General features: G+C 46.6%; 7 non-coding genes and 43 pseudogenes across 7 annotated transcripts; 18 read left to right on the top strand and 32 right to left on the bottom strand.

The window, feature by feature from the left end:
- The first annotated feature begins 112 nt into the window (after positions 1 to 112).
- Positions 113 to 231, top strand: LOC148245508 (5S ribosomal RNA; annotated as a pseudogene).
- A 209-nt stretch (positions 232 to 440) lies between these two features.
- Positions 441 to 559, top strand: LOC148245507 (5S ribosomal RNA). Its single transcript, XR_015814970.1, has one exon. It is a non-coding gene; the product is annotated as a 5S ribosomal RNA (ribosomal RNA).
- A 562-nt stretch (positions 560 to 1,121) lies between these two features.
- On the top strand, positions 1,122 to 1,240 carry LOC148245506 (5S ribosomal RNA; annotated as a pseudogene).
- A 559-nt stretch (positions 1,241 to 1,799) lies between these two features.
- Positions 1,800 to 1,918, top strand: LOC148245505 (5S ribosomal RNA; annotated as a pseudogene).
- A 562-nt stretch (positions 1,919 to 2,480) lies between these two features.
- On the top strand, positions 2,481 to 2,599 carry LOC148245504 (5S ribosomal RNA; annotated as a pseudogene).
- A 205-nt stretch (positions 2,600 to 2,804) lies between these two features.
- On the top strand, positions 2,805 to 2,923 carry LOC148245503 (5S ribosomal RNA; annotated as a pseudogene).
- A 560-nt stretch (positions 2,924 to 3,483) lies between these two features.
- Positions 3,484 to 3,602, top strand: LOC148245502 (5S ribosomal RNA; annotated as a pseudogene).
- A 563-nt stretch (positions 3,603 to 4,165) lies between these two features.
- On the top strand, positions 4,166 to 4,284 carry LOC148245501 (5S ribosomal RNA; annotated as a pseudogene).
- Positions 4,285 to 4,489: 205 nt separating this feature from the next.
- On the top strand, positions 4,490 to 4,608 carry LOC148245500 (5S ribosomal RNA). Its single transcript, XR_015814593.1, has one exon. It is a non-coding gene; the product is annotated as a 5S ribosomal RNA (ribosomal RNA).
- A 561-nt stretch (positions 4,609 to 5,169) lies between these two features.
- LOC148245499 (5S ribosomal RNA) lies at positions 5,170 to 5,287 on the top strand (annotated as a pseudogene).
- A 531-nt stretch (positions 5,288 to 5,818) lies between these two features.
- LOC148245498 (5S ribosomal RNA) lies at positions 5,819 to 5,937 on the top strand (annotated as a pseudogene).
- Positions 5,938 to 6,499: 562 nt separating this feature from the next.
- LOC148245497 (5S ribosomal RNA) lies at positions 6,500 to 6,618 on the top strand (annotated as a pseudogene).
- Positions 6,619 to 7,174: 556 nt separating this feature from the next.
- LOC148245496 (5S ribosomal RNA) lies at positions 7,175 to 7,293 on the top strand (annotated as a pseudogene).
- Positions 7,294 to 7,497: 204 nt separating this feature from the next.
- On the top strand, positions 7,498 to 7,616 carry LOC148245495 (5S ribosomal RNA; annotated as a pseudogene).
- A 209-nt stretch (positions 7,617 to 7,825) lies between these two features.
- On the top strand, positions 7,826 to 7,944 carry LOC148245494 (5S ribosomal RNA; annotated as a pseudogene).
- Positions 7,945 to 8,179: 235 nt separating this feature from the next.
- On the top strand, positions 8,180 to 8,298 carry LOC148245493 (5S ribosomal RNA). Its single transcript, XR_015814473.1, has one exon. It is a non-coding gene; the product is annotated as a 5S ribosomal RNA (ribosomal RNA).
- A 560-nt stretch (positions 8,299 to 8,858) lies between these two features.
- Positions 8,859 to 8,977, top strand: LOC148245492 (5S ribosomal RNA; annotated as a pseudogene).
- Positions 8,978 to 8,983: 6 nt separating this feature from the next.
- On the top strand, positions 8,984 to 9,102 carry LOC148245491 (5S ribosomal RNA; annotated as a pseudogene).
- Positions 9,103 to 9,558: 456 nt separating this feature from the next.
- LOC148245490 (5S ribosomal RNA) lies at positions 9,559 to 9,677 on the bottom strand (annotated as a pseudogene).
- Positions 9,678 to 9,881: 204 nt separating this feature from the next.
- LOC148245489 (5S ribosomal RNA) lies at positions 9,882 to 9,999 on the bottom strand (annotated as a pseudogene).
- A 561-nt stretch (positions 10,000 to 10,560) lies between these two features.
- LOC148245488 (5S ribosomal RNA) lies at positions 10,561 to 10,679 on the bottom strand (annotated as a pseudogene).
- Positions 10,680 to 10,875: 196 nt separating this feature from the next.
- LOC148245487 (5S ribosomal RNA) lies at positions 10,876 to 10,994 on the bottom strand (annotated as a pseudogene).
- A 559-nt stretch (positions 10,995 to 11,553) lies between these two features.
- LOC148245486 (5S ribosomal RNA) lies at positions 11,554 to 11,672 on the bottom strand. Its single transcript, XR_015815804.1, has one exon. It is a non-coding gene; the product is annotated as a 5S ribosomal RNA (ribosomal RNA).
- A 562-nt stretch (positions 11,673 to 12,234) lies between these two features.
- On the bottom strand, positions 12,235 to 12,353 carry LOC148245485 (5S ribosomal RNA; annotated as a pseudogene).
- Positions 12,354 to 12,562: 209 nt separating this feature from the next.
- Positions 12,563 to 12,681, bottom strand: LOC148245484 (5S ribosomal RNA; annotated as a pseudogene).
- A 203-nt stretch (positions 12,682 to 12,884) lies between these two features.
- LOC148245483 (5S ribosomal RNA) lies at positions 12,885 to 13,002 on the bottom strand (annotated as a pseudogene).
- Positions 13,003 to 13,563: 561 nt separating this feature from the next.
- On the bottom strand, positions 13,564 to 13,681 carry LOC148245482 (5S ribosomal RNA; annotated as a pseudogene).
- A 202-nt stretch (positions 13,682 to 13,883) lies between these two features.
- On the bottom strand, positions 13,884 to 14,002 carry LOC148245481 (5S ribosomal RNA; annotated as a pseudogene).
- Positions 14,003 to 14,561: 559 nt separating this feature from the next.
- LOC148245480 (5S ribosomal RNA) lies at positions 14,562 to 14,680 on the bottom strand (annotated as a pseudogene).
- A 562-nt stretch (positions 14,681 to 15,242) lies between these two features.
- LOC148245479 (5S ribosomal RNA) lies at positions 15,243 to 15,361 on the bottom strand. Its single transcript, XR_015815248.1, has one exon. It is a non-coding gene; the product is annotated as a 5S ribosomal RNA (ribosomal RNA).
- Positions 15,362 to 15,570: 209 nt separating this feature from the next.
- On the bottom strand, positions 15,571 to 15,689 carry LOC148245478 (5S ribosomal RNA; annotated as a pseudogene).
- A 201-nt stretch (positions 15,690 to 15,890) lies between these two features.
- Positions 15,891 to 16,009, bottom strand: LOC148245477 (5S ribosomal RNA; annotated as a pseudogene).
- Positions 16,010 to 16,570: 561 nt separating this feature from the next.
- LOC148245476 (5S ribosomal RNA) lies at positions 16,571 to 16,689 on the bottom strand (annotated as a pseudogene).
- Positions 16,690 to 17,608: 919 nt separating this feature from the next.
- Positions 17,609 to 17,727, bottom strand: LOC148245475 (5S ribosomal RNA; annotated as a pseudogene).
- Positions 17,728 to 17,932: 205 nt separating this feature from the next.
- LOC148245474 (5S ribosomal RNA) lies at positions 17,933 to 18,051 on the bottom strand (annotated as a pseudogene).
- An 891-nt stretch (positions 18,052 to 18,942) lies between these two features.
- On the bottom strand, positions 18,943 to 19,061 carry LOC148245473 (5S ribosomal RNA). The gene has a single exon (XR_015815554.1). It is a non-coding gene; the product is annotated as a 5S ribosomal RNA (ribosomal RNA).
- A 563-nt stretch (positions 19,062 to 19,624) lies between these two features.
- LOC148245472 (5S ribosomal RNA) lies at positions 19,625 to 19,743 on the bottom strand (annotated as a pseudogene).
- Positions 19,744 to 19,952: 209 nt separating this feature from the next.
- Positions 19,953 to 20,071, bottom strand: LOC148245471 (5S ribosomal RNA; annotated as a pseudogene).
- Positions 20,072 to 20,634: 563 nt separating this feature from the next.
- Positions 20,635 to 20,753, bottom strand: LOC148245470 (5S ribosomal RNA; annotated as a pseudogene).
- A 564-nt stretch (positions 20,754 to 21,317) lies between these two features.
- Positions 21,318 to 21,436, bottom strand: LOC148245469 (5S ribosomal RNA; annotated as a pseudogene).
- A 561-nt stretch (positions 21,437 to 21,997) lies between these two features.
- LOC148245468 (5S ribosomal RNA) lies at positions 21,998 to 22,116 on the bottom strand (annotated as a pseudogene).
- A 209-nt stretch (positions 22,117 to 22,325) lies between these two features.
- LOC148245467 (5S ribosomal RNA) lies at positions 22,326 to 22,444 on the bottom strand (annotated as a pseudogene).
- A 209-nt stretch (positions 22,445 to 22,653) lies between these two features.
- On the bottom strand, positions 22,654 to 22,772 carry LOC148245466 (5S ribosomal RNA; annotated as a pseudogene).
- An 881-nt stretch (positions 22,773 to 23,653) lies between these two features.
- On the bottom strand, positions 23,654 to 23,772 carry LOC148245465 (5S ribosomal RNA; annotated as a pseudogene).
- Positions 23,773 to 24,331: 559 nt separating this feature from the next.
- LOC148245464 (5S ribosomal RNA) lies at positions 24,332 to 24,450 on the bottom strand. Its single transcript, XR_015814851.1, has one exon. It is a non-coding gene; the product is annotated as a 5S ribosomal RNA (ribosomal RNA).
- A 559-nt stretch (positions 24,451 to 25,009) lies between these two features.
- LOC148245463 (5S ribosomal RNA) lies at positions 25,010 to 25,128 on the bottom strand (annotated as a pseudogene).
- A 531-nt stretch (positions 25,129 to 25,659) lies between these two features.
- Positions 25,660 to 25,777, bottom strand: LOC148245462 (5S ribosomal RNA; annotated as a pseudogene).
- A 458-nt stretch (positions 25,778 to 26,235) lies between these two features.
- Positions 26,236 to 26,354, bottom strand: LOC148245461 (5S ribosomal RNA; annotated as a pseudogene).
- Positions 26,355 to 26,589: 235 nt separating this feature from the next.
- Positions 26,590 to 26,708, bottom strand: LOC148245460 (5S ribosomal RNA; annotated as a pseudogene).
- A 560-nt stretch (positions 26,709 to 27,268) lies between these two features.
- LOC148245459 (5S ribosomal RNA) lies at positions 27,269 to 27,387 on the bottom strand (annotated as a pseudogene).
- Between the last annotated feature and the right edge of the window lie 337 nt (positions 27,388 to 27,724).

Raw genomic sequence — 27,724 nt, 5'->3', positions numbered from 1 at the left:
TTAATCGATATTAGAACGAGAAGGAGAGGTGCAGTGTGAACGCACAAGGAAACAAATGGTGGGAGGGGGGGAGGGAAGAAGGAGTGTATGTATTTGCAGCGCGAAATTAAACAAGTGCGATCATACCAGCACAAATGCACCGGATCCCATCAAAACTCCGCAGTTAAGTGTGCTTTGGCGAAAGTATTATAATGATGGGTTACCTCGTGGGAAGTTCTCGTGTTGCACCCATTTTCTTTTTTTCAGATGTGCTGTTCAACGTTATGCGCGACTTTAATTATGGTCCGCAGATTTAATCACAAATGTGAGTCACGGTGTCGTGGCATTTTACTTGATATTTGAATGAGAACGAGAGGTGCAGTGTGCACGCACAATGAAACAAATAACGGGTGGGGGAAGAAAGGAGAAGGAGTTTATGTATTTGCAGCGCAAAATTAAACAGGTGCGATCATACCAGCACTAATGCACCGGATCCCATCAGAACTCCGTAGTTAAGTGTGCTTGGGCGAGAGTAGTACTCGGATGGGTGACCTCTTGGGGAGTCCTCGTGTCGCACTAATTTTTTTTTCAGACGGGTCGTTCGACGTTACGCGCGACTGGAACTAGGGTCCACTGGTTTATACGCAAATGTGAGTCAAGAAGCATGGGCATTTTAATCGATATTAGAACGAGAAGGAGAGATGCAGAGTGCACGCACAAGGAAACAAATGACGGGAGGGAGGATGGAGGGAGAAAAAGTGTATGTATTTGCAGCGCAGAATGAAACATGAGCAATCATACCAGCACCAATGCAACGGATTCTATCAGAACTCTGCAAGTTAAGGGTGCTTGGGCGAGAGTAGCACTAGGATGGGTGACCTCCTGCGAACTCCTTATATTTCACCCATTTTCTTAGGAAGTCCTCGTGTTCCACCCATTTTTTTGTAGATGATTTTTTCGACGATACGCGCGACTGGAACTATGGTCCTCAGGTTTATTCGCAAATGTGAGTCACGGCACCGTAGCATTTTACTTTATATTGAAACGAGCACGGGAGGTGCAGTGCGCACGCACAAGGAAACAAATGACGGGAGGGGGAAGAAAGGAGAAGGAGTTTATGTATTTGCAGAGCGGAATTAAACGGGTGCGATCATACCAGCACTAATGCACCGGATCCCATCAGAACTCCGCAGTTAAGTGTGCTTTGGCGAGAGTAGTACTCGGATTGGTGAACTCTTGGGAAGTCCTCGTGTCGCACCAATTTTTTTTCGGACTGGTCTTTCGACGTTACGCGTGACTGGAACTAGGGTCCGCTGGTTTATACGCAAATGTGAGTTAAGAAGCAGGGGTATTTTAATCGATATTAGAACAAGAAGGAGACGTGCAGTGTGAACGCACAAGGGAACAATTGATGGGAGGGGGAGGGAAGGAGAAGGAGTGTATGTATTTTCAGCAAGAAATGAAACAGGTGCGATCATACCAGCCCTAATGCAACGGATTCTATCAGAACTCCGTAGGTAAGGGTGCTTGGGCGAGAGTAGTACTAGCATGGGTTACCTCCTGCGAAGTCCTTATATTTCACCCATTTTCTTGTGAAGTCCTTGTGTTGTACCCATTTTTTTGCAGATGATTCTTTCGACGTTACGCGCGACTTGAATTATGGTCCTCAGGTTTATTCGCAAATGTGAGTCACGGCGCCGTGGCATTTTACTTGATATTAGAACGAGAACGAGAGGTACAGTGCGCACGCACAAGGAAACAAATGACGGGAGGGGGAAGAAAGGGGAATGAGTTTATGTAATTATAGCGCAAAATTAAACGGGTGCGATCATACCAGCACTATTGCACCGGTTCCCATCAGAACTCCGCAGCTAAGTGTGCTTGGGCGAGAGTAGTACTCTGATGGGTGACCTCTTGGGAAGTCCTCGTGTCGCACTAATTTTTTTTTCAGACGGGTCGTTCGACGTTACGCGCGACTGGAACTAGGGTCCACTGGTTTATACGCAAATGTGAGTCAAGAAGCAGGGGTATTTTAATCGATATTAGAACGAGAATGAGAGATGCAGAGTGCACGCACAAGGAAACAAATGACGGGAGGGGGGATGGAGGGAGAAAAAGTGTATGTATTTAATGTGCAGAATGAAACATGAGCAATCATACCAGCACCAATGCAACAGATTCTATCAGAACTCCGCAAGTTAAGGGTGCTTGGGCGAGAGTAGCACTAGGATGGGTGACCTCTTGCGAAGTCCTTGTATTTCACGCATTTTCTTAGGAAGTCCTCGTGTTCCACCCATTTTTTTGCAGATGATTCTTTCGACGTTACGCGCGACTTGTATTATGGTCCTCAGGTTTATTCGCAAATGTGAGTCACGGCGCCGTAGCATTTTACTTGATATTAGAACGAGCACGGGAGGTGCAGTGCGCACGCACAAGGAAACAAATAGAGGGAGGGGGAAGAAAGGAGAATGAGTTTATGTATTTGCAGCGCGAAATTATACAGGCGCGATCATAACAGCTCTTATGCACCAGATCCCATCAGAACTCCGCAGTTAAGTGCTCTTGGGCGAGATTAGTACTCGGATGGGTGACCTCCTAGGAAGTCCTCGTGTCGCACCAATTTTTTTTTAAACGGGTCGTTCGACGTTACGCACTTCTGGAACTAGGGTCCGCTGGTTTATACGCAAATGTGAGTCAAGAAGCAGGGGCATTTTAATCGATATTAGAACGAGAATGAGAGGTGAAGTGTGAACGCACAAGGAAACAAATTACGGGAGGGGGAAGAAAGGAGAAGGAGTGTATCTATTTGCAGCGCGAAATTAAACAGGTGTGATCATACCAGCACTAAAGCCCCGAATCCCATCAAAACTCCGCAGTTAAGTGTGCTTGGGCGAGGGTAGTCCTCGGATGGGTGACCACCTGGGAAGCCCTCGTGTTGCACCTATTTTTTTTCGGATGGGTTTTTCGACGTTACGCGCGAATGGAATTATAATCCGCTGGTTCATTTGCAAAGGTGAGTCACGGTGCCGGGGCATATTACTTGATATTAGAACGAGAAAGAGAGATGCAGATTGCACGCACAAGGAAACAAATGACGGGAGGGGGGATGGAAGGAGAAAGTGTGTATGTATTCGCAGTGCAGAATGAAACATGAGGGATCATACCAGCACTAATGCAACGGATTCTATCAGAACTCCGCAGTTAAGGGTGCTTGGGCGAGAAAAGTAATCGGATGGGTGACCTCCTTCGAAGTCCTTATATTTCACCCAATTTCTTGGGAGGTCCTCCTGTTGCACCCATCCTTTTGCAGATGACTCTTTCGACGTTACGCGCGACTTGATTTATGGTCCGCAGGTTTATTTACAAATTTGAGTCACGGCGCCGTGGCATTTTACTTGATATTATAACGAGCACGGGAGGTGCAGTGCGAATGCACAAGAAAACAAATGACGGGAGGGGGAAGAAAGGAGAAGGAGTTTATGTATTTGCAGCGCGGAATTAAAAGGGTGCGATCATACCAGCACTAATGCACTGGATCCCATCAGAACTCCGCAGTTAAGTGTGCTTGGGCGAGAGTAGTACTCAGGTGGGTGACCTCCTGGGAAGTCCTTGTGTCGCACAAATTTATTTTCAGACGGGTCGTTCGACGTTACACGCGACTTGAACTAGGGTCCGCTGGTTTATACGCAAATGTGAATCAAGAAGCAGGGGCATTTTAATCGATATTAGAACGAGATGGAGAGGTGCAGTGTGAACGCACAAGGAAACAATTGATGGGAGGGGGAGGGAAGGAGAAGGAGTGTATGTATTTTCAGCACGAAATGAAACAGGTGCGATCATACCAGCACTAATGCAACGGATTCTATCAGAACTCCGTAGGTAAGGGTGCTTGGGCGAGAGTAGTACTAGCATGGGTTACCTCCTGCGAAGTCCTTATATTTCACCAATTTTCTTGCGAAGTCCTCGTGTTGCACCCATTTTCTTTTTTTCAGATGTGCCGTTCGACGTTACGCGCGACTTTAATTATAGTCCGCAGATTTATTCGCAAATGTGAGTCACGGCGCCGTGGCATTTTACTTGATATTTGAACGAGAACGAGAGGTGCAGTGCGCACGGACAAAAAAACAAATGACGGGAGGGGGAAAAAAGGGGAATGAGTTTATGTATTTGTAGCGCAAAATTAAACAGTTGCGATCATACCAGCATTAATGCATCGGATCCCATCAGAACTCCGCAGTGAAGTGTGCTTGGGCGAGATTAGTACTCGGATGGGTGACCTCCTGGGAAATCCTCGTGTCGCACCAATTTTTTTTCAGACGGGTCGTTCGACGTTGCGCGCGTCTGGAACTAGGGTCCGCTGGTTTATACGCAAATGTGAGTCAAGAAGCAGGGGCATTTTAATCGATATTAGAACGAGAATGAGAGGTGAAGTGTGAACGCACAAAGAAACAAATGACGGGAGGGGGAAGAAAGGAGAAGGAGTGAATGTATTTGCAGCGCGAAATTAAACAGGTGCGATCATACCAGCACTAAAGCTCCGGATCCCATCAGAACTCCGCAGTTAAGTGTGCTTGGGCGAGAGTAGTACTCGGATGGGTGACCACTTGGGAAGCCCTCGTGTTGCACCTATATTTTTTCTGATGGGTTGTTCGACGTTGCGCGCGAATGGAATTATAGACCGCTGGTTCATTTGCAAAGGTGAGTCACGGTGCCGGGGCATATTACTTGATATTAGAACGAGAAATAGAGATGCCGAGTGCACGCACAAGGAAACAAATGACGGGAGGGGGGATGGAAGGAGAAAGAGTGTATGTATCTGTAGTGCAGAATGAAACATGAGGGATCATACCAGCACTAATGCAACGGATTCTATCAGAACTCCGCAGTTAAGGGTGTTTGGGAGAGAAAAGTACTCAGATGCGTGACCTCCTGCGAAGTCCTTATATTTCACCCATCTTCTTGGGAGGTCCTCGTGTTGCACTCATCTTTCTGCAGATGATTCTTTCGACGTTACGCGCGACTTGATTTATGGTCCGCAGGTTTATTCGCAAATGTGAGTCACGGCGCCGTGGCATCTTACTTGATATTAGAACGAGTACGGGAGGTGCAGTGCGCACGCACAAGGAAACAAATGACGGGAGGAGGAAGAAAAGATTAGGAGTGTATGTATTTGAAGCGCAAAATTAAACAAGTGGCATCATACCAGCACTAATGCACTGGATCCCATCAGAACTCTGCAGTTAAGTGTGCTTGGGCGAGAGTAGTACTCGGATGGGTGACCTTTTGAGAAGTCCTCGTATCGCAATAATTTTTTTTCAGATAGGTCGTTCGACGTTACGCGCGACTGGAACTATGGTCCGCTGGTTTATACGCAAATGTGAGTCAAGAATCAGGGGCATTTTAATCGATATTAGAACGAGAAGGAGAGGTGCAATGTGGACGCAAAAGGAAACAAATGATGGGAGGGCGGGAAGGAAGAAGGATTGTATGTATTTTCAGCACGAAATTAAACAGGTGCGGTCACACCAGCACAAATGCAACGTATCCCATCATAACTCCGCAGTTAAGTGTGCTTTGGCGAAAGTAGTACAATGATGGGTTACCTCCTGGGAAGTTCTCGTGTTGCACCCATTTTTTTTTTTTAGATGTGCCGTTCGACGTTACGCGCGACTCTAATTATGGTCCGCAGATTTATTCGCAAATGTGAGTCACGGCGCCGTGGCATTTTTCTTGATACCTGAACAAGAACGAGAGGTTCAGTGCGCACGCACAAGGAAACAAATGACGGGAGGGGGAAGAAAGGAAAAGGAGTTTATGTATTTGCAGCGCGAAGTTAAACATGTGTGATCATGCCAGCACTAATGCACCGGATCCCGTCAGAACTCCGCAGTTAAGTGTGCTTGGGCGAAATTAGTACTCGGATGTGTTACCCCCTGGGAAGTCCTCTTGTCGCACTAATTTTTTTTTTAGAAGGGTCGTTCGACGTTACGCGCGACTGGAACCTGGGTTCACTGGTTTATGCGCAAATGTGAGTCAAGAAGCATGGGCATTTTAATCGATATTAGAACGAGAATGAGAGATGCAGAGTGCACGCACAAGGAAACAAATGACGGGAGGGGGGATGGAGGGAGAAAAAGTGTATGTATTTGCAGCGCAGAATGAAACATGAGCAATCATACCAGCACCAATGCAACGGATTCTATCAGAACTCCGAGAGTTAAGGGTGCTTGGGCGAGAGTAGCACTAGGATGGGTGACCTCCTGCGAAGTCCTTATATTTCACCCATTTTCTTAGGAAGTCCTCGTGTTGCTCCCATTTTTTTGCAGATGATTCTTTCGACGATACGCGCGACTGGAACTATGGTCCTCAGGTTTATTCGCAAATGTGAGTCACGGCACCGTAGCATTTTACTTGATATTAGAACGAGCACGGTAGGTGCAGTGCGCACGCACAAGGAAACAAATGACGGCAGGGGGAAGAAAGGAGAAGGAGTTTATGTATTTGCAGCGCGAAATTAAACAGGTGCGATCATACCAGCACTAATACACCGGATGCCATCAGAACTCCGCAGTTAAGTGTGCTTGTGCGAGAGTAGTACTCAGATGGGTGACCTCTTGGGAAGTCCTCGTATCGCACCAATTTTTTTTCAGACGGGTCGTTCGACGCTACGCGCGACTGGAATTAAGGTCCGCTGGTTTATACGCAAATGTGAGTCAAGAAGCAGGGGCATTTTAATCGATATTAGAACGAGAAGGAGAGGTGCAGTGTGAACGCACAAGGGAACAATTGATGGGAGGGGGAGGGAAGGAGGAGTGTATGTATTTTCAGCACGAAATGAAACAGGTGCGATCATGCCAGCACTAATGCAACGGATTCTATCAGAACTCCGTAGGTAAGGGTGCTTGGGCGAGAGTAGTACTAGCATGGGTTACCTCCTGCGAAGTCCTTATATTTTACCCATTTTCTTGTGAAGTCCTCGTGTTGCACCCATTTTTTTGAAGATGATTCTTTCGACATTACGCGCAACTTGAATTATGGTCCTCAGGCTTATTCGCAAATGTAAGTCACAGCACTGTAGCATTTTACTTGATATTAGAACGAGAACGGGAGGTGCAGTGCGCACGCACAAGGAAAAAAATGACGGGAGGGGGAAGAAAGGAAAATGAGTTTATGTATTTGCAGCACGAAATTAAACAGGTTCGATCATACCAGCACTAATGCACCGGATCCCATCAGAACTCCGCAGTGAAGTGTGCTCGGGCGAGATTAGTACTCGGATGGGTGACCTCCTAGGAAGTCCTCGTGTCGCACCAATTTTTTTTTAAACGGGTCGTTCGACGTTACCCGCGTCTGGAACTAGGGTCCGCTGGTTTATACGCAAATGTGAGTCAAGAAGCAGGGGCATTTTAATCGATATTAGAACAAGAATGAGAGGTGAAGTGTGAACGCACAAGGAAACAAATGATGGGAGGGGGGGAGGGAAGAAGGAGTGTATGTATTTTCAGCACGAAATTAAACAGGTGCGGTCACACCAGCACAAATGCACCGGATCCCATCAGAACTCCGCAGTTAAGTGTGCTTTGGCGAAAGTAGTACAATGATGGGTTACCTCCTGGGATGTTCTCGTGTTGCACCCATTTTCTTTTTTTCAGATGTGCCGTTCAACGTTGCGCGCGACTTTAATTATGGTCCGCAGATTTATTCGTAAATGTGAGTCACGGCACCGTGGCATTTTACTTGATATTTGAACGAGAACGAGAGGTGCAGTGCGCACGCACAAGGAAACAAATGACGGGAGGGGGAAGAAAGGAGAAGGAGTTTATGTATTTGCAGCTTGAAATTAAACAGGTGCGATCATACCAGCACTAATGCACCGGATCCCATCAGAATTCCGCAGTTAAGTGTGCTTGGGCGAGAGTAGTACTCGGATGGGTGACCTCCAGCGAAGTCCTTATATTTCACCCATTTTCTTAGGAAGTCCTCGTGTTGCACCCATTTTTTTGCAGATTATTCTTTTGACGATACGCGCGACTTGAATTATGGTCCTCAGATTTATTCGCAAATGTGAGTCACGGCACCGTAGCATTTTACTTGATATTAGAACGAGCACGGTTGGTGCAGTGCGCATGCACAAGAAAACAAATGACGGGAGGGGGAAGAAAGGAGAAGGAGTTTATGTATTTGCAACGCGAAATTAAACGGGTGCGATCATACCAGCACTAATGCACCGGATCCCATCAGAACTCCGCAGTTAAGTGTGCTTGGGCGCGAGTAGTACTCGGATGGGTGATCTCCTGGGAAGTCCTCGTGTCGCACCAATTTTTTTTCAGACGGGTCGTTCAACGTTACGCGCGACTGGAACTTGGGTCCGCTGGTTTATACGCAAATGTGAGTCAAGAAGGAGGGGCATTTTTAATCGATATTAGAACGAGAAGGAGAGATGCAGTGTGAACGCATAAGGAAACAATTGATGGGAGGGGGAGGGAACGAGAAGGAGTGTATGTATTTTCAGCACGAAATGAAACAGGTGCGATCATACCAGCACTAATGCAACGGATTCTATCAGAACTCCGTAGGTAAGGGTGCTTGGGCGAGAGTAGTACTAGCATGGGTTACCTCATGCGAAGTCCTTATATTTCACCCATTTTCTTGTGAAGTCCTCGTGTTGCACCCATTTTTTTGCAGATGATTCTTTCGACGTTACGCGCGACTTGTATTATGGTCCTCAGGTTTGTTCGCAAATGTGAGTCATGGCGCTGTAGCATTTTACTTGATATTAGAACGAGAACGGGAGGTGCAGTGCGCACGCACAAGGAAACAAATGATGGGAGGGGGAAGAAAGGGGAATGAGTTTATGTATTTGCAGCGCAAAATTAAACAGGTGCGATCATACCAGCACTAATGCACCGAATCCCATCAGAACTCCGCTGTTAAGGGTGCTTGGGCGAGACTAGTACTCGGATGGGTGACCTCCTGGGAAGTCCTCGTGTCGCACAAATTAAACAGGTGCGATCTTACCAGCACTAAAGCCCCGGATCCCATCAGAACTACGCAGTTAAATTTGCTTGGGCGAGAATAGTACTCGGATGGGTGACCAATTGGGAAGCCCTCGTGTTGCACCTATTTTTTTTCGGATGGGTTGTTCGACGTTACGCGCGAATGGAATTATTAACCGCTGGTTCATTTGCAAAGGTGAGTCACGGTGCGGGGGCATATTACTTGATATTAGAATGAGAAAGAGAGATGCAGAGTGCACACACAAGGAAACAAATGACGGGAGAAGGGATGGAAGGAGAAAGAGTGTATGTATTTGCAGTGCAGAATGAAACATGAGGGATCATACAAGCACTAATGCAACAGATTCTATCAGAACTCCGCAGTTAAGGGTGCTTGGGCGAGAGTAGTACTCGGATGGTTGACCACTTCGGAAGTCCTCGTGTTGCACCCATTTTCTTGGGAGGTCCTCGTGTTGCACCCATCTTTTTACAGATGATTCTTTCGACGTTACGCGCGACTTGATTTTTGGTCCGCAGGTTTATTCGCGCGTAACGTCGAACGACACATATGAAAAAAAGAAAATGGGTGCAACATGAGAACTTCCTAGGAGGTAACCCATCATTGTACTACTTTCGCCAAAGCACACTTAACTGCGGAGTTCTGATGGGATCCGGTGCATTTGTGCTGGTGTGACCGCACCTGTTTAATTTCGTGCTGAAAATACATACACTCCTTGTTCCCTCCCCCCCTCCAATCATTTGTTTCCTTGTGCGTTCACACTGCATCTCTCATTCTCGTTTTAATATCGATTAAAATGCCCCTGATTCTTGACTCACATTTGCATATAAACCAACGGACCATAGTTCCAGTCGCGCGTAACGTCGAACGACCCATCTGAAAAAAAATTGTTGCGATACGAGGACTTCCCAAGAGGTCACCCATCCGAGTACTACTCTCGCCCAAACACGCTTAACTGCAGAGTTCTGATGGGATCCAGTGCATTAGTGCTGGTATGATGCCACTTGTTTAATTTTGCGCTTCAAATACATACACTCCTTCTTTTTTCTTCCTTCTCCCGTCGTTTGTTTCCTTGTGCGTTCACTCTGCACCTCCCGTACTCGTTCTAATATCAAGTAAAATGCCACGGTGCCGTGACTCACATTTGCGAATAAACCTGCGGACCATAAATCAAGTCGCGCGTAACGTCGAAAGAATCATCTGCAAAAAGATGGGTGCAACACGACGACCTCCCAAGAAAATGCGTGAAATATAAGGACTTCGCAGGTGGTCACCCATCCGAGTACTTTTCTCGCCCAAGCACCCTTAACTGCGGAGTTCTGATAGAATCCGTTGCATTAGTGCTGGGATGGTCCCTCATGTTTCATTGTGCACTGCAAATACATACACTCTTTCTCCTCCCATCCCCCCTCCCGTCATTTGTTTCCTTGTGCGTGCACTCTGCATCTCTCTTTCTCGTTCTAATATCAAGTAATATGCCCCGGCACCGTGACTCACCTTTGCAAATGAACCAGCGGTTTATAATTCCATTCGCGCGTAACGTCGAACAACCCATCCGAAAAAAAATAGGTGGAACACGAGGGCTTCCCAGGTGGTCACCCATCTGAGTACTACTCTCGCCCAAGCACACTTAACTGCGGAGTTCTGATGGGATCCGGGGCTTTAGTGCTGGTATGATCGCACCTCTTTAATTTCGCGCTACATACACTCCTCCTTTCTTCCCCCTCCCGTCATTTGTTTCCTTGTGCGTTCACACTTCACCTCTCATTCTCGTTCTAATATCGATTAAAATGCCCTTGCTTCTTGACTCACATTTGCGTATAAACCAGCGGACCCTAGTTCCAGACGCGCGTAACGTCGAACGACCAGTCTGAAAAAAAATTGGTGCGACACGAGGACTTCCCAGGAGGTCAACCATCCGAATACTAATCTCGCCCAAGCACACTTAACTGCGGAGTTCTGATGGGATCCAGGGCTTTAGTGCTGGTATGATCGCGCCTGTTTAGTTTCGCGCTGCAAATTCATACACTCCTTCTCTTTTCTTTCCCCTCCCGTCATTTGTTTCCTTGTGCGTGCGGGCTGCACCTCCGGTTCACGTTCTAATATCAAGTAAAATGCTACAGCGCCGTGACTCACATTTGCGAATAAACCTGAGGACCATAATTCAAGTCGTGCGTAACGTTGAAAGAATCATATGCAAAAAAATGGGTGCAACAAAAGGACTTCACAAGAAAATGGGTGAAATATAAGGACTTCGCTGGAGGTAACCCATGCTATTACTACTCTCGCACAAGCACGCTTACCTACGGAGTTCTGATAGAATCCGTTGCATTAGTGCTGGTATGATCGCACCTGTTTCATTCTGCGCTGCAAATACAAACAATTTTTATCCTTCCCTCCCCCTCCCATCAATTGTTTCCTTGTGCGTTCACACTGCACCTCTCCTTCTCGTTCTAATATCGATTAAAATGCCCCTGCTTCTTGACTCACATTTGCGTATAAACCAGCGGACCCTAGTTCCAGTCGCGCGTAACGTCGAACGACCCGTCTGAAAAAAAATTGGTGCGACACGAGGACTTCCCAAGAGGTCACCCATCCGAGTACTACTCTCGCCCAAGCACACTTAACTGCGGAGTTCTGACGGGATCCGGTGCATTAGTGCTGGTATGATCGCACCCGTTTAATTCTGCGCTGCAAATACATAAACTCCTTCTCCTTTCTTCCCCCTCCCGTCATTTGTTTCCTTGTGCGTGCGCATTGCACCTCCCGTGCTCGTTCTAATATCAAGTAAAATGCTACGGTGCCGTGACTCACATTTGCGAATAAACCTGAGGACCATAATTCAAGTCGCGCGTATCGTCGAAAGAATCATCTGCAAAAAAATGGGTGCAACACGAGGACTTCCTAAGAAAATGGGTGAAATATAAGGACTTCGAAGGAGGTCACCCATCCTAGTGCTACTCTCGCCCAAGCACCCTTAACTTGCGGATTTCTGATAGAATCTGTTGCATTCGTGCTGGTATGATTGCTCATGTTTCATTCTGCGCTGCAAATACATACACTTTTTCTCCCTCCATCCCCCCTCCCGTCATTTGTTTCATTGTGCGTGCACTCTGCATCTATCCTTCTCGTTCTAATATCGATTAAAATGCCCCTGCTTCTTGACTCACATTTGCGTATAAACCATTGGACCCTAGTTCTAGTCGCGCGTAACGTCGAACGACCCGTCTCAAAAAAAAATTAATACAACACGAGGACTTCCCAGGAGGTCACCCATCCGAGTACTACTCTCGCCCAAGCACACTTAACTGCAGAGTTCTGATGGGATCCGGTGCATTAGTGCTGGTATGATAACAACTGTTTAATTTTGCGCTGCAAATACATAAACTCCTTCACCTTTATTCCCCCTCCCGTCATTTGTTTCCTTGTGCGTGCGCACTGCACCTCTCGTTGTCATTCAAATATCATGTAAAATGCCACGGCGCCGTGACTCACATTTGCAAATAAATCTGCGGACCATAATTAAAGTCGCGCGTAACGTCGAACTGCACATCTGAAAAAAAGAAAATGGGTGCAACACGAGAACTTCCCAGGAGGTAACCCATCATTGTACTACTTTCGCCAAAGCACACTTAACTACGGAGTTCTGAGGGGATCCGGTGCATTTGTGCTGGTGTGACCGCACCTGTTTAATTTCGTGCTGAAAATACATACACTCCTTCTTCCCTCCCGCCTCCAATCATTTGTTTCCTTGTGCGTTCACACTGCACCTCTCATTCTCGTTCTAATATCGATTAAAATGTCCCTGATTCTTGACTCACATTTGCGTATAAACCAGCGGACCATAGTTCCAGTCACGCGTAACGTCGAACGACCCATCTGAAAAAAAATTGTTGCGATACGAGGACTTCCCAAGAGCTCACCCATCCGAGTACTACTCTCGCCCAAGCACGCTTAACTGCAGAGTTCTGATGGGATCCAGTGCATTAGTGCTGGTATGATGCCACTTGTTTAATTTTGCGCTTCAAATACATACACTCCTTCTCTTTTCTTCCTCCTCCTGTCATTTGTTTCCTTGTGCGTGCGCACTGCACCTCCCGTACTCGTTCTAATATCAAGTAAAATGCCACGGCGCCGTGACTCACATTTGCGAACAAACCTGTGGACCATAAATCAAGTCGCGCGTAACGTCGAAAGAATCATCTGCAAAAAGATGGGTGCAAGACGAGGACCTCCCAAGAAAATGGGTGAAATATAAGGACTTTGCAGGAGGTCACCCATCCGAGTACTTTTCTCGCCCAAGCACCCTTAACTGCGGAGTTCTGATAGAATCCGTTGCATTAGTGCTGGTATGATCTCTCATGTTTCATTATGCACTGCAAATACATACACTATTTCTCCTCCCATCCCCCCTCCCGTCATTTGGTTCCTTGTGCGTGCACTCTACATCTCTCTTTCTCGTTCTAATATCAAGTAATATGCCCCGGCACCGTGACTCACCTTTGCAAATGAACCAGCGGTTTATAATTCAATTCGCGCGTAACGTCGAACAACCCATCCAAAAACAAATAGGTGGAACACGAGGGCTTCCCAGGTGGTCACCCATCAGAGTACTATTCTCGCCAAGCACACTTAACTGCGGAGTTCTGATGGGATCCGGGGCTTTAGTGCTGCTATGATCGCACCTCTTTAATTTCGCGCTGCAAATACATACACTCCTCCTTTCTTCCCCCTCCCGTCATTTGTTTCCTTGTGCGTTCACACTTCACCTCTCATTCTCGTTCTAATATCGATTAAAATGCCCCTGCTTCTTGACTCACATTTGCGTATAAACCAGCGGACCCTAGTTCCAGACGCGCGTAACGTCGAACGACCAGTCTGAAAAAAAATTGGTGCGACACGAGGACTTCCCAGGAGGTCAACCATCTGAGTACTAATCTCGCCCAAGCACACTTAACTGCGGAGTTCTGATGGGATCCGGGGCTTTAATGCTGGTATGATCGCACCTGTTTAGTTTCGCGCTGCAAATACATACACTCCTTCTCTTTTCTTTCCCCTCCCGTCATTTGTTTCCTTGTTCGTGCGCGCAAAACCTCCCATTCTCGTTCTAATATCAAGTAAAATGCTACAGCGCTGTGACTCACATTTGCGAATAAACCTGAGGACCATAATTCAAGTCGCACGTAACGTCGAAAGAATCATCTGCAAAAAAATGGGTGCAACACGAGGACTTCACAAGAAAATGGGTGAAATATAAGGACTTCGCAGGAGGTAACCCATGCTATTACTACTCTCGCCCAAGCACCCTTACCTACGGAGTTCTGATAGAATCCGTTGCATTAGTGCTGGTATGATCGCACCTGTTTCATTCTGCGCTGCAAATACATACACTTTTTCTCCTTCCCTCCCCCTCCCATCAATTGTTTCCTTGTGCGTTCACACTGCACCTCTCCTTCTTGTTCTAATATCGTTTAAAATGCCCCTGCTTCTTGACTCACATTTGCGTATAAACCAGCGGACCCTAGTTCCAGTCGCGCGTAACGTCGAACGACCCGTCTGAAAAAAAATTGGTTCGACACGAGGACTTTCCAAGAGGTCACCCATCTGAGTTCTACTCTCGCCCAAGCACACTTAACTACGGAGTTCTGATGGGATCAAGTGCATTAGTACTGGTATGATCGCACCCGTTTAATTCCGCGCTGCAAATACATAAACTCCTTCTCCTTTCTTCCCCCTCCCGTCATTTGTTTCCTTGTGCGTGCGCACTGCACCTCCCGTGCTCGTTCTAATATAAAGAAAAATGCTAGGGTGCCGTGACTCACATTTGCGAATAAACCTGAAGACTATAATTCAAGTCGCGCGTATCGTCGAAAGAATCATCTGCAAAAAAAATGGGTGCAACAAGAAAACTTCCTAAGAAAATGGGTGAAATATAAGGACTTCGCAGGAGGTCACCCATCCTAGTGCTACTCTCGCCCAAGCACCCTTAACTTGTGGATTTTTGAAAAAATCTGTTGCATTCGTGCTGGTATGATTGCTCATGTTTCATTCTGCGCTGCAAATACATGCACTTTTTCTCCCTCCATCCCCCCTCCCGTCATTTGTTTCCTTGTGCGTGCACTCTGCATCTCTCCTTCTCATTCTAATATCGATTAAAATGCCCCTGCTTCTAGACTCACATTTGCGTATAAACTAGTGGACCCTAGTTCTAGTCGCGCGTAACGTCGAACGACCCGTCGGAAAAAAAATTAATGCGACACGAGGACTTCCCAGGAGGTCACCCATCCGAGTACTACTCTCGCCCAAGCAAACTTAACTGCGGAGTTCTGATGGGATCCGGTGCATTAGTGCTGGTATGATCGCACCTGTTTAATTTTGCGCTGCAAATACATAAACTCCTTCTCCTTTCTTCCCCCTCCCGTCATTTGTTTCCTTGTGCGTGCGCACTGCACCTCTCGTTGTCGTTCAAATATCATGTAAAATGCCACGGCGCCGTGACTCACATTTGAGAATAAATCTGCGGACCATAATTAAAGTCGCGCGTAACATCGAACGGCACATCTGAAAAGAAGAAAATGGGTGCAACACGAGAACTTCCCAGGAGGTAACCCATCATTGTACTACTTTCGCCAAAGCACACTTAACTGCGGAGTTTTGATGGGATCCGGTGCATTTGTGCTAGTGTAACCGCACCTGTTTAATTTCGTGCTGAAAATACATACACTCCTTCCCTCCCTCCCTCCCATGATTTGTTTCCTTGTGCGTTCACACTGCACCTCTCCTTCTCGTTCTAATATCGATTAAAATGCCCCTGATTCTTGACTCACATTTGCGTATAAACCAGCGGACCATAGTTCCAGTCGCGCGTAACGTCGAACGACCCATCTGAAAAAAAATTGTTGCGATACGAGGACTTCCCAAGGGGTCATCCATCCGAGTACTACTCTCGCCCAAGCACACTTAACTGCGGAGTTCTGATGGGATCCGGTGCATTAGTGCTTGTTTGATCGCATAAGTTTAATTCCGCGCTTCAAATACATAAACTCCTTCTCCTTTCTTCCCCCTCCCGTCAATTGTTTCCTTGTGCGTGCGCACTGCACCTCCCGTGCTAGTTCTAATATCAAGTAAAATGCTACGGTGCCGTGACGCACATTTGCGAATAAACCTGAGGACCATAATTCAAGTCGCGCGTATCGTCGAAAGAATCATCTGCAAAAAAATGGGTGTAACACGAGGACTTCCTAAGAAAATGGGTGAAATATAAGGACTTCGCAGGAGGTCACCCATCCTAGTGCTACTCTCGCCCAAGAACCCTTAACTTGCGGAGTTCTGATAGAATCCGTTGCATTGGTGCTGGTATGATTGCTCATGTTTCATTCTGCGCTGCAAATACATACACTTTTTCTCCCTCCATCCCCCCTCCCGTCATTTGTTTCCTTGTGCGTGCACTCTGCATCTCTCCTTCTCGTTCTAATATCGATTAAAATGCCCCTGCTTTTTTACTCACATTTGCGTATAAACCAGTGGACTCTAGTTCCAGTCGCGCGTAACGTCGAACAACCCGTCTGAAAAAAAATTGGTGCGACACGAGGACTTCCTAGGAGGTCACCCATCCGAGTACTACTCTCGCCTAAGCACACTTAACTGCGGAGTTCTGATGGGATCCGGTGCATTAGTGCAAGTATGATCGCATAAGTTTAATTCCGCGCTTCAAATACATAAACTCCTTCTCCTTTCTTCCCCCTCCCGTCAATTGTTTCCTTATGCGTGCGCACTGCACCTCCCGTGCTCGTTCTAATATCAACTAAAATGCTACGGTGCTGTGACTCACATTTGCGAATAAACCTGAGGACCATAATTCAAGTCGCGCGTATCGTCGAAAGAATCATCTGCAAAAAAATGGGTGTAACACGAGGACTTCCTAAGAAAATGGGTGAAATATAAGGACTTCACAGGTGGTCACCCATCCTAGTGCTACTCTCGCCCAAGCACCCTTAACTTGCGGAGTTCTGATAGAATCCGTTGCATTGGTGCTGGTATGATTGCTCATGTTTCATTCTGCGCTGCAAATACATACACTTTTTCTCCCTCCATCCCCCCTCCCGTCATTTGTTTCCTTGTGCGTTCACACTGCACCTCTCGTTCTCGTTCAAATATCAAGTAAAATGCCACATCGCCGTGACTCGCATTTGCGAATAAATCTGCGGATCATAATTAAAGTCACGCGTAACGTCGAACGGCACATCTGAAGAAAAGAAAATGGGTGCAACACGAGAACATCCCAGGAGGTAACCCATCATTGTACTACTTTCGCCAAAGCATACTTAACTGCGGAGTTCTGATGGGATCCAGTGCATTAGTGCTGGTATGATGCCACTTGTTTAATTTTGCGCTTCAAATAAATACGCTCCTTCTCTTTTCTTCCCCCTCCCGTCATTTGTTTCCTTGTGCGTCTGCACTGCACCTCCCGTACTCATTCTAATATCAAGTAAAATGCTACGGCGCCGTGACTCACATTTGCGAAAAAGCCTGCGGACCATAAATCAAGTCGCGCGTAATGTTGAAAGAATCATCTGCAAAAAGATGTGTGCAACACGACTACCTCCCAAGAAAATGGGTGAAATATAAGGACTTCGCAGGAGGTCACCCATCCGAGTACTTTTCTCGCCCAAGCACCCTTGACTGCGGAGTTCTGATAGAATCCGTTGCATTAGTGCTGGTATGATCGCACCGGTTTAATTTCGCGCTGCAAATACATACACTCCTTCTCCTTTCTTCCCCCTCCCGTCAATTGTTTCCTTGTGCGTTCGCACTGCACCTCTCATTCTCGTTCTAATATCGATTAAAATGCCCCTTCTTCTTGACTCACATTTGCGTATAAACCAGCGGACCCTAGTTCCAGTCGCGCGTAACGTCGATTGACCCGTCTGAAAAAAAAAATTTGCGACACGAGGACTTCCTAGGAGGTCACCCATCCGAGTACTGCTCTCGCCCAAGCACACTTAACTGCGGAGTTCTGATGGGATACGTTGCATTAGTGGTGGTATGATCGCACCCGGTGAATTCTGCGCTGCAAATACATAAACTCCTTTCCATTTCTTCCCCCTCCCGTCATTTGTTTTCTTGTGCGTGCGCACTGCACATCCCGTGCTCGTTCTAATATCAAGTAAAATGCTACGGTGCCGTGACTCACATTTGCGAATAAACCTGAGGACCATAATTCAAGTCGAACGTATCGTCGAAAGAATCATCTGCAAAAAAATAGGTGCAACACGAGGACTTCCTAAGAAAATGGGTGAAATATAAGGACTTCGCCGGAGGTCACCCATCCTAGTGCTACTCTCGCCCAAGCACCCTTAACTTGCAGAGTTCTGATAGAATCCGTTGCATTGGTGCTGGTATGATTGCTCATGTTTCATTCTGCGCTGCAAATACATACACTTTTTCTCCCTCCATCCCCCCTCCCGTCATTTGTTTCCTTGTGCGTGCACTCTGCATCTCTATTTCTCGTTCTAATATCGATTAAAATGCCCCAGCTTCTTGACTCACATTTGCGTATAAACCAGTGGACCCTAGTTCCAGTCGCGCGTAACGTCGAACGACCCGTCTGAAAAAAAAAATTAGTGCGACAAAAGGACTTCCCAGGAGGTCACCCATCCTAGTGCTACTCTCGCCCAAGCACCCTTAACTTGCGGAGTTCTGATAGAATCCGTTGCATTGGTGCTGGTATGATTGCTCATATTTCATTATGCGCTGCAAATACATACACTTTTTCTCCCTCCATCCCCCCTCCCGTCATTTGTTTCCTTGTGCGTGCACTCTGCATCTCTCCTTCTCGTTCTAATATCAATTAAAATGCCCCTGCTTCTTGACTCACATTTGCGTATAAACCAGCGGACTCTAGTTTCAGTCGCGCGTAACGTCGAATGACCCGTCTGAAAAAAAAAATTAGTGCGACACGAGGACTTCCCAGGAGGTCACCCATTCGAGTACTACTCTCGCCCAAGCACACTTAACTGCGGGGTTCTGATGGGATCCGGTGCATTAGTGCTGGTATGATCGCACCCGTTTAATTTCACGCTGCAAATAGATAAATTCCTTCTCCTTTCTTCCCCCTCCCGTCATTTGTTTCCTTGTGCGTGCGCACTGCACCTCCCGTGCTCGTTCTAATATCAAGTAAAATGCTACGGTGCCGTGACTCACATTTGCGAATAAACCTGAGGACCATAATTCAAGTCGCACGTATCGTCGAAAGAATCATCTGCAAAAAAATAGGTGCAACACGAGGACTTCCTAAGAAAATGGGTGAAATATAAGGACTTCGCCGGAGGTCACCCATCCCAGTGCTACTCTCGCCCAAGCACCCTTAACTTGCGGAGTTCTGATAGAATACGTTGCATTGGTGCTGGTATGATTGCTCATGTTTCATTCTGCGCTGCAAATACATACACTTTTTCTCCCTCCATCCCCTCTCCCGTCATTTGTTTCCTTGTGCGTGCACTTTGCATATCTCTTTCTCGTTCTAATATCGATTAAAATGCCCCTGCTTCTTGACTCACATTTGCGTATAAACCAGTGGACCCTAGTTCCAGTCGCGCGTAACGTCAAACGACCCGTCTGAAAAAAAAAATTAGTGCGACACGAGGACTTCCCAAGAGGTCACCCATCGGAGTACTAATCTCACCCAAGCACACTTAACTGCGGAGTTCTGATGGGATCCGGTGCATTAGTGCTAGTATGATCGCACCTGTTTAATTTCGTGCTGCAAATACACAAACTCCTTCTCCTTTCTTCCCCCTCCCGTCATTTGTTTCCTTGTGCGTGCGCACTGCACCTCTCGTTCTCGTTTAAATATCAAGTAAAATGCCACGGCGCCGTGACTCACATTTGCGAATAAATCTGCGGACCATAATTAAAGACGCGCGTAACGTCGAACGACACATCTGAAAAAAAGAAAATGGGTGCAACACGAGAACTTCCCAGGAGGTAACCCATCATTGTACTACTTTCCCCAAAGCACACTTAACTGCAGAGTTCTGATGGGATCCGGTGCATTTGTGCTTGTATGATCGCAACCGTTTAATTCCACGCTGCAAATACATAAACTCCTTCTCCTTTCTTCCCCCTCCCGTCATTTGTTTCCTTGTGCGGGTGCACTGCACCTCCTGTGCTCGTTCTAATATCAAGTAAAATGCTATGATGTCGTTACTCACATTTGCAAATAAACATGAGAACCATAATTCAAGTCGCGCGTATCGTCGAAAGAATCATCTGCAAAAAAATGGGTGCAACACGAGGACTTCCTAAGAAAATGGGTGAAATATAAGGACTTCGCAGGAGGTCACCCATCCTAGTGCTTCTCTCGCCTAAGCACCCTTAACCTGCGGAGTTCTGATAGAATCCGTTGCATTGGTGCTGGTATGATTGCTTATGTTTCATTCTGCGCTGCAAATACATACACTTTTTCTCCCTCCATCCCCCCTCCCGTCATTTGTTTCCTTTTGCGTGCACTCTGCATGTCTCCTTCTCGTTCTAATATCAATTAAAATGCCCCTGCTTCTTGACTCACATTTGCGTATAAACCAGCGGACCCTAGTTCAAGTCGCGCGTAACGTCGAACGACCCGTCTGAAAAAAAAAATTAGTGCGACACGAGGACTTCCCAAGAGGTCACCCATCCGAGTACTACTCTCGCCCAAGCACACTTAACTGCGAAATTCTAATAGGATCCGGTGCATTAGTGCTGGTATGATCGCACCTGTTTAATTTCGCACTGCAAATACACAAACTCCTTCTCCTTTCTTCTCCCTCCCGTCATTTGTTTCCTTGTGCGGGTGCACTGCACCTCCTGTGTTCGTTCTAATATCAAGTAAAATGCTATGATGCCGTTACTCACATTTGCAAATAAACATGAGGACCATAATTCAAGTCGCGCGTATCGTCGAAAGAATCATCTGCAAAAAAAATGGGTGCAACACGAGGACTTCCTAAGAAAATGGGTGAAATATAAGGACTTCGCAGGAGGTCACCCATCCTAGTACTTCTCTCGCCTAAGCACCCTTAACCTGCGGAGTTCTGATAGAATCCGTTGCATTGGTGCTGGTATGATTGCTCATGTTTCATTCTGCGCTGCAAATACATACACTTTTTCTCCCTCCATCCCCCCTCCCGGCATTTGTTTCCTTTTGCGTGCACTCTGCATGTCTCCTTCTCGTTCTAATATCAATTAAAATGCCCCTGCTTCTTGACTCACATTTGCGTATAAACCAGCGGACCCTAGTTCCAGTTGCGCGTAACGTCGAACGACCCGTCTGAAAAAAAAAATTAGTGCGACACGAGGACTTCCCAAGAGGTCACCCATCCGAGTACTACTCTCGTCCAAGCACACTTAACTGCGGAATTCTAATGGGATCCGGTGCATTAGTGCTGGTATGATCGCACCTGTTTAATTTTGCACTGCAAATACACAAACTCCTTCTCATTTCTTCCCCCTCCCGTCATTTGTTTCCTTGTGCGTGCACACTGCACCTCTCGTTCTCGTTCTAATATCAAGTAAAATGCTACGGTGCCGTGACTCACATTTGCGAATAAACCTGACGACCATAATTCAAGTCGCGCATATCGTCGAAAGAATCATCTACAAAAAAATGGGTGCAACACGAGGACTTCCTAAGAAAATTGGTGAAATATAAGGACTTTGCAGGAGGTCACCCATCCTAGTGCTACTCTCGTCCAAGCACCCTTAAGTTGCGGAGTTCTGATAGAATCCGTCGCATTGGTGCTGGTATGATTGCTCATGTTTCATTCTGCGCTGCAAATACATTCACTTTTTCTCCCTCCATCCCCCCTCCCGTCATTTGTTTCCTTTTGCGTGCATTCTGCATCTCTCCTTCTCATTCTAATATCGATTAAAATGCCCATGCTTCTTGACTCACATTTGCGTATGAACCAGGGGGCCCTAGTTCCAGTTACGCATAACGTCGAACGACCCGTCTAAAAAAAATTTAGTGCGACACGAGAACTTCCCAGAAGGTCACCCATCCGAGTACTACTCTCACCCAAGCACACTTAACTGCGGAGTTCTAATGGGATCCAGTGCATTAGTGCTAGTATGATCGCACCTGTTAAATTTTTCGCTGCAAATACATAAATTCCTTCCCCTTTCTTCCCCCTCCCGTCATTTGTTTCCTTGTGCGTGCGCACTGCACCTCTCGTTCTCGTTCAAATATCAAGTAAAATGCCACGGCGCCGTGACTCACATTGGCGAATAAATCTGCGGACCATAATTAAAGTCGCGTGTAACATCGAACGGCACATCTGAAAAAAAAAAAATGGGTGCAACACGAGAACTTCCCACGAGGTAACCCATCATTGTAATACTTTCCCCAAAGCACACTTAACTGCGGAGTTCTGATGGGATCCGGTGCATTTGTGCTGGTATGATCGCACCTGTTTAATTTCGCGCTGCAAATACATAAACTCCTTCTCCTTTCTTCCCCCTCCCGTCATTTGTTTCCTTATGCGTGGGCACTGCACCTCTCGTGCTCGTTCAAATATGAAGTAAAATACCACGGCGCCGTGACTCATATTTGCGAATAAATCTGCGGACCATAATTAAAGTCACGCGTAACGTCGAACGGCACAACTGAAGAAAAGAAAATGGGTGCAACACGAGAACTTCCCAGGAGGTAACCCATCATTGTACTACTTTCGCCAAAGCACACTTAACTACGGAGTTCTGATGGGATCCGGTGCATTTGTGCTAGTGTGACCGCACCTGTTTAATTTCGTGCTGAAAATACATACACTCCTTTTTCCCTCCCCCCCTCCCATCATTTGTTTCCTTGTGCGTTCACACTGCACCTCTCCTTCTCGTTCTAATATCGATTAAAATGCCCCTGATTCTTGACTCACATTTGCGTATAAACCAGCGGACCATAGTTCCAGTCGCGCGTAACGTCGAACGAACTATCTAAAAAAAAATTGTTGCGATACGAGGACCTCCTAAGAGGTCACCCATCCGAGTACTACTCTCGCCAAAGCACAATTAACTGCAGAGTACTGATAGGATCCAGTGCATTAGTGCTGGTATGATGCCGCTTGTTTAATTTTGCACTATAAATACATACACTCATTCTCTTTTCTTCCTCATCCGTCATTTGTTTCCTTGTGCGTGCGCACTGCACCTTCTGTACTCGTTCTAATATCAAGTAAAATGCCACAGCGCCGTGACTCACATTTGTAAATAAACCTGCGGACCATAAATCAAGTCGCGCGTAACATCGAAAGAATCATCTGCAAAAAGATGGGTGCAACACGAGGACCACCCAAGAAAATGGGTGAAATATAAGGACTTCGCAGGAGGTAACCCATGCTAGTACTACTCTCGCCCAAGCACCCTTACCTACGGAGTTCTGATAGAATCCGTTGCATTAGTGATGGTATGATCGCACCTGTTTCATTTCGTGCTGAAAATACAAACACTCCTTCTCCTTCCCTCCCCCTCCCATCAATTGTTTCCTTGTGCGTTCACACTGCACCTATCCTTCTCGTTCTAATATCGATTAAAATGCCCCTGCTTCTTGACTCACATTTGCGTATAAACTAGCGGACCCTAGTTTCAGTCGCGCGTAACGTCGAACGACCCGTCTGAAAAAAAATTTGTGCGACACGAGGACTTCCCAAGAGGTCACCCATCTGAGTACTACTCTCACCCAAGCACAATTAACTGCGGAGATCTGATGGGATCCGGGGCTTTAGTGCTGGTATGATCACACCTGTTTAGTTTTGCGCTGGAAATACATACAGTCCTTCTCTTTTCTTCCTCCTCCCGTCATTTGTTTCCTTGTTCGTGCGCGCTAAACCTCCCGTTCTCGTTCTAATATCAAGTAAAATGCTACAGCGCCGTGACTCACATTTGCGAATAAACCTGAGGACCATAATTCAAGTCGCGCGTAACGTCGAAAGAATCATCTGCAAAAAAATGGGTGAAACACGAGGACTTCACAAGAAAATGGGTGAAATATAAGGACTTCGCAGGAGGTAACCCATGCTATTACTACTCTCGCCCAAGCACCCTTACCTATGGAGTTCTGATAGAATCCGTTGCATTAGTGCTGGTATGATCGCACCTGTTTCATTCTGCGCTGCAAATACATACACTTTTTCTCCTTCCCTCCCCCTCCCATCAATTGTTTCCTTGTGCGTTCACACTACACCTCTCCTTCTCGTTCTAATATCGTTTAAAATGCCCCTGCTTCTTGACTCACATTTGCGTATAAACCAGCGGACCATAGTTCCAGTCGCGCGTAACGTCGAATAACCCGTCTGAAAAAAAATTGGTGCGACACGAGGACTTCCCAATAGGTCACCCATCCGAGTACTACTCTCGCCCAAGCACACTTAACTGCAGAGTTCTGATGGGATCCGGTGCATTAGTGCTGGTATGATCGCACCCGTTTAATTCTGTGCTGCAAATACATAAACTCCTTCTCATTTCTTCCCTCTCCCGTAATTTGTTTCCTTGTGCGTGCGCACTGCACCTCCCGTGCTCGTTGTAATATCAATAAAATGCTAAGGTGCCGTGACTCACATTTGTGAATGAACCTGAGGACCATAATTCAAGTCGCACTTATCGTCGAAAGAATCATCTGCAGAAAAATGGGTGCAACACGAGGACTTCCAAAGAAAATGGGTGAAATATAAGGACTTCGCAGGAGGTCACCCATCCTAGTGCTACTCTCGCCCAAGCACCCTTAACTTGCGAATTTCTGATAGAATCTGTTGCATTCGTGCTGGTACGATTGCTCACGTTTCATTCTGCGCTGCAAATACATACACTTTTTCTCCCTCCATCCCCCCTCCCGTCATTTGTTTCTTTGTGCGTGCACTCTGCATCTCTCTTTTTCGTTCTAATATCGATTAAAATGCCCTTGCTTCTTGACTCACATTTGCTTATAAACCAATGGACCCTAGTTCTTGTCACGCGTAACGTCGAAGACCCGTCTGAAAAAAAATTAATACGACAAGAGGACTTCCCAGTAGGTCACCCATCCGAGTACTACTCTCGCCCAAGCACACTTAACTGCGGAGTTCGGATGGGATCCGGTGCATTAGTGCTGGTATGATAGCAACTGTTTAATTTTGCGCTGCAAATACATAAACTCCTTCACCTTTATTCCCCCTCCCGTCATTTGTTTCCTTGTGCGTGCGCACTGCACCTCTCGTTGTCGTTCAAATATCAAGTAAAATGCCATGGCGTCGTGACTCACATTTGCAAATAAATCTGCGGACCATAATTAAAGTCGCGCGTAACGTCGAACTGCACATCTGAAAAAAAGAAAATGGGTGCAAAACGAGAACTTCCCAGGAGGTAACGCATTATTGTACTACTTTTGCCAAAGCACACTTAACTACGGAGTTCTGATGGGATCCGGTGCATTTGTGCTGGTGTGACCGCAGCTGTTTAATTTCGTGCTGAAAATACATACACTCCTTCTTCCCTCCCCCCTCCAATCATTTGTTTCCTTGTGCGTTCACACTGCACCTCTCCTTCTCGTTCTAATATCGATTAAAATGCCCCTGATTCTTGACTCACATTTGCGTATAAACCAGCGGACCAAAGTTCCAGTCGTGCGTAACGTCGAACGACCCATCTAAAAAAAAATTATTGCAATACGAGGACTTCCCAAGAGGTCACCCTTCCGAGTACTACTCTCACCCAAGCACGCTTAACTGCAGAGTTCTGATGGGATCCAATGCATTAGTACTGGTATGATGCCACTTGTTTAATTTTGCGCTTCAAATACATACACTCCTTCTCTTTTCTTCCTCCTCCCGTCATTTGTTTCCTTGTGCGTGCGCACTGCACCTCCCGTACTCGTTCTAATATCAAGTAAAATACCACAGCTCCGTGACTCACATTTGCGAATAAACCTGCGGACCATAAATCAAGTCGCGCGTAACGTCAAAAGAATCATCTGCAAAAAGATGGGTGCAACACGACGACCTCCCAAGAAAATGGGTGAAATATAAGGACTTCGCAGGAGGTCACCCATCCGAGTACTTTTCTCGCCCAAGAACCCTTAACTGCGGAGTTCTGATAGAATCCGTTGCATTAGTGCTGGTATGATCCCTCATGTTTCATTCTGCACTGCAAATACATACTCTTTCTCCTCCCATCCCCCCTCCCGTCATTTGTTTCCAATCGCGCGTAACGTCGAACAACCCATCTGAAAAAAAATTGGTGCGACACGAGGACTTCCCAGGAGGTCACCAATCCGAGTACTACTCTCGCCCAAGCACAATTAACTGCGGAGTTCGGATGGGATCCGGCGCATTAGTGCTGGTATGATCGTACCCCTTTAATTCCGCGCTGCAAATACATAAACTCCTTCTCCATTCTTCCCCCTCCCGTCATTTGTTTCCTTGTGCGTGCGCACTGCACCTCCCGTACTCGTTCTAATATCAAGTAAAATGCTACGGTGCTGTGACTCACATTTGCGAATAAACCTGATGACCATAATTCAAGTCGCGCGTATCGTCGAAAGAATTATCTGCAAAAAAATGGGCGCAACACGAGGACTTCCTAAGAAAATGGGTGAAATATAAGGATTTCGCAGGAGGTCACCCATCCGAGTACTACTCTCGCCCAAGCACACTTAACTGCAGAGTTCTGATGGGATCAAGTGCATTAGTTCTGGTATGATGCCACTTGTTTAATTTTGCGCTTCAAATACATACACTCCTTCTCTTTTCTTCCTCCTCCCGTAATTTGTTTCCTTGTGCGTGCGCACTGCACCTCCCGTACTCGTTCTAATATCAAGTAAAATGCCACGGCGCCGTGACTCACATTTGCGAATAAAACTGCGGACCAGAAATCAAGTCGCGCGTAACGTCGAAAGAATCATCTGCAAAAAGATGGGTGCAACACGACGACCTCCTAAGAAAATGGGTGAAATATAAGGACTTCGCAGGAGGTCACCCATCCAAGTACTTTTCTCGCCCAAGCACCCTTAACTGCGGAGTTCTGATAGAATCCGTTGCATTAGTGCTGGTATGATCCCTCATGTTTCATTCTGCACTGCAAATACATACACTCTTTCTCCTCCCTTCCCCCCTCCCGTCATTTGTTTTCTTGTGCGTGCACTCTGCATCACTCTTTCTTGTTCTAATATCAAGTAATATTCCCCGGCACCATGACTCACCTTTGCAAATGAACCAGCGGTTTATAATTCCATTCGCGCGTAACGTCGAACAACCCATCCGAAAAAAAATAGGTGCAACAAGAGGGCTTCCCAAGTGGTCACCCATTCGAGTACCACCCTCGCCCAAGCACACTTAGCTGCGGAGTTCTGATGGGATCCGGAGCTTTAGTGCTGGTATGATCGCACCTGTTTAATTTCGCGCTGCAAATACATACACTCCTCCTTTCTTCCCCCTCCCGTCATTTGTTTCTTGTGCGTTCACACTTCACCTCTCATTCTCGTTCTAATATCGATTAAAATGCCCCTGCTTCTTGACTCACATTTGCGTATAAACCAGCGGACCCTAGTTCCAGACGCACGTAACGTCGAACAACCCGTTTGAAAAAAAATTGGTGCGACATGAGGACTTCACAAAAAAATGGGTGAAATATAAGGACTTCGCAGGAGGTAACCCATGCTAGTACTACTCTCGCCCAAGCACCCTTACCTACGGAGTTCTGATAGAATCCATTGCATTAGTGCTGG

The sequence above is a fragment of the Carica papaya genome, chromosome 8, assembly GCF_054855325.1.
Source record: "Carica papaya isolate Zhongbai chromosome 8, ASM5485532v1, whole genome shotgun sequence".
Taxonomy (NCBI): Eukaryota; Viridiplantae; Streptophyta; class Magnoliopsida; order Brassicales; family Caricaceae; genus Carica; species Carica papaya.
This window is presented reverse-complemented; position numbering and strand designations above follow the sequence as displayed.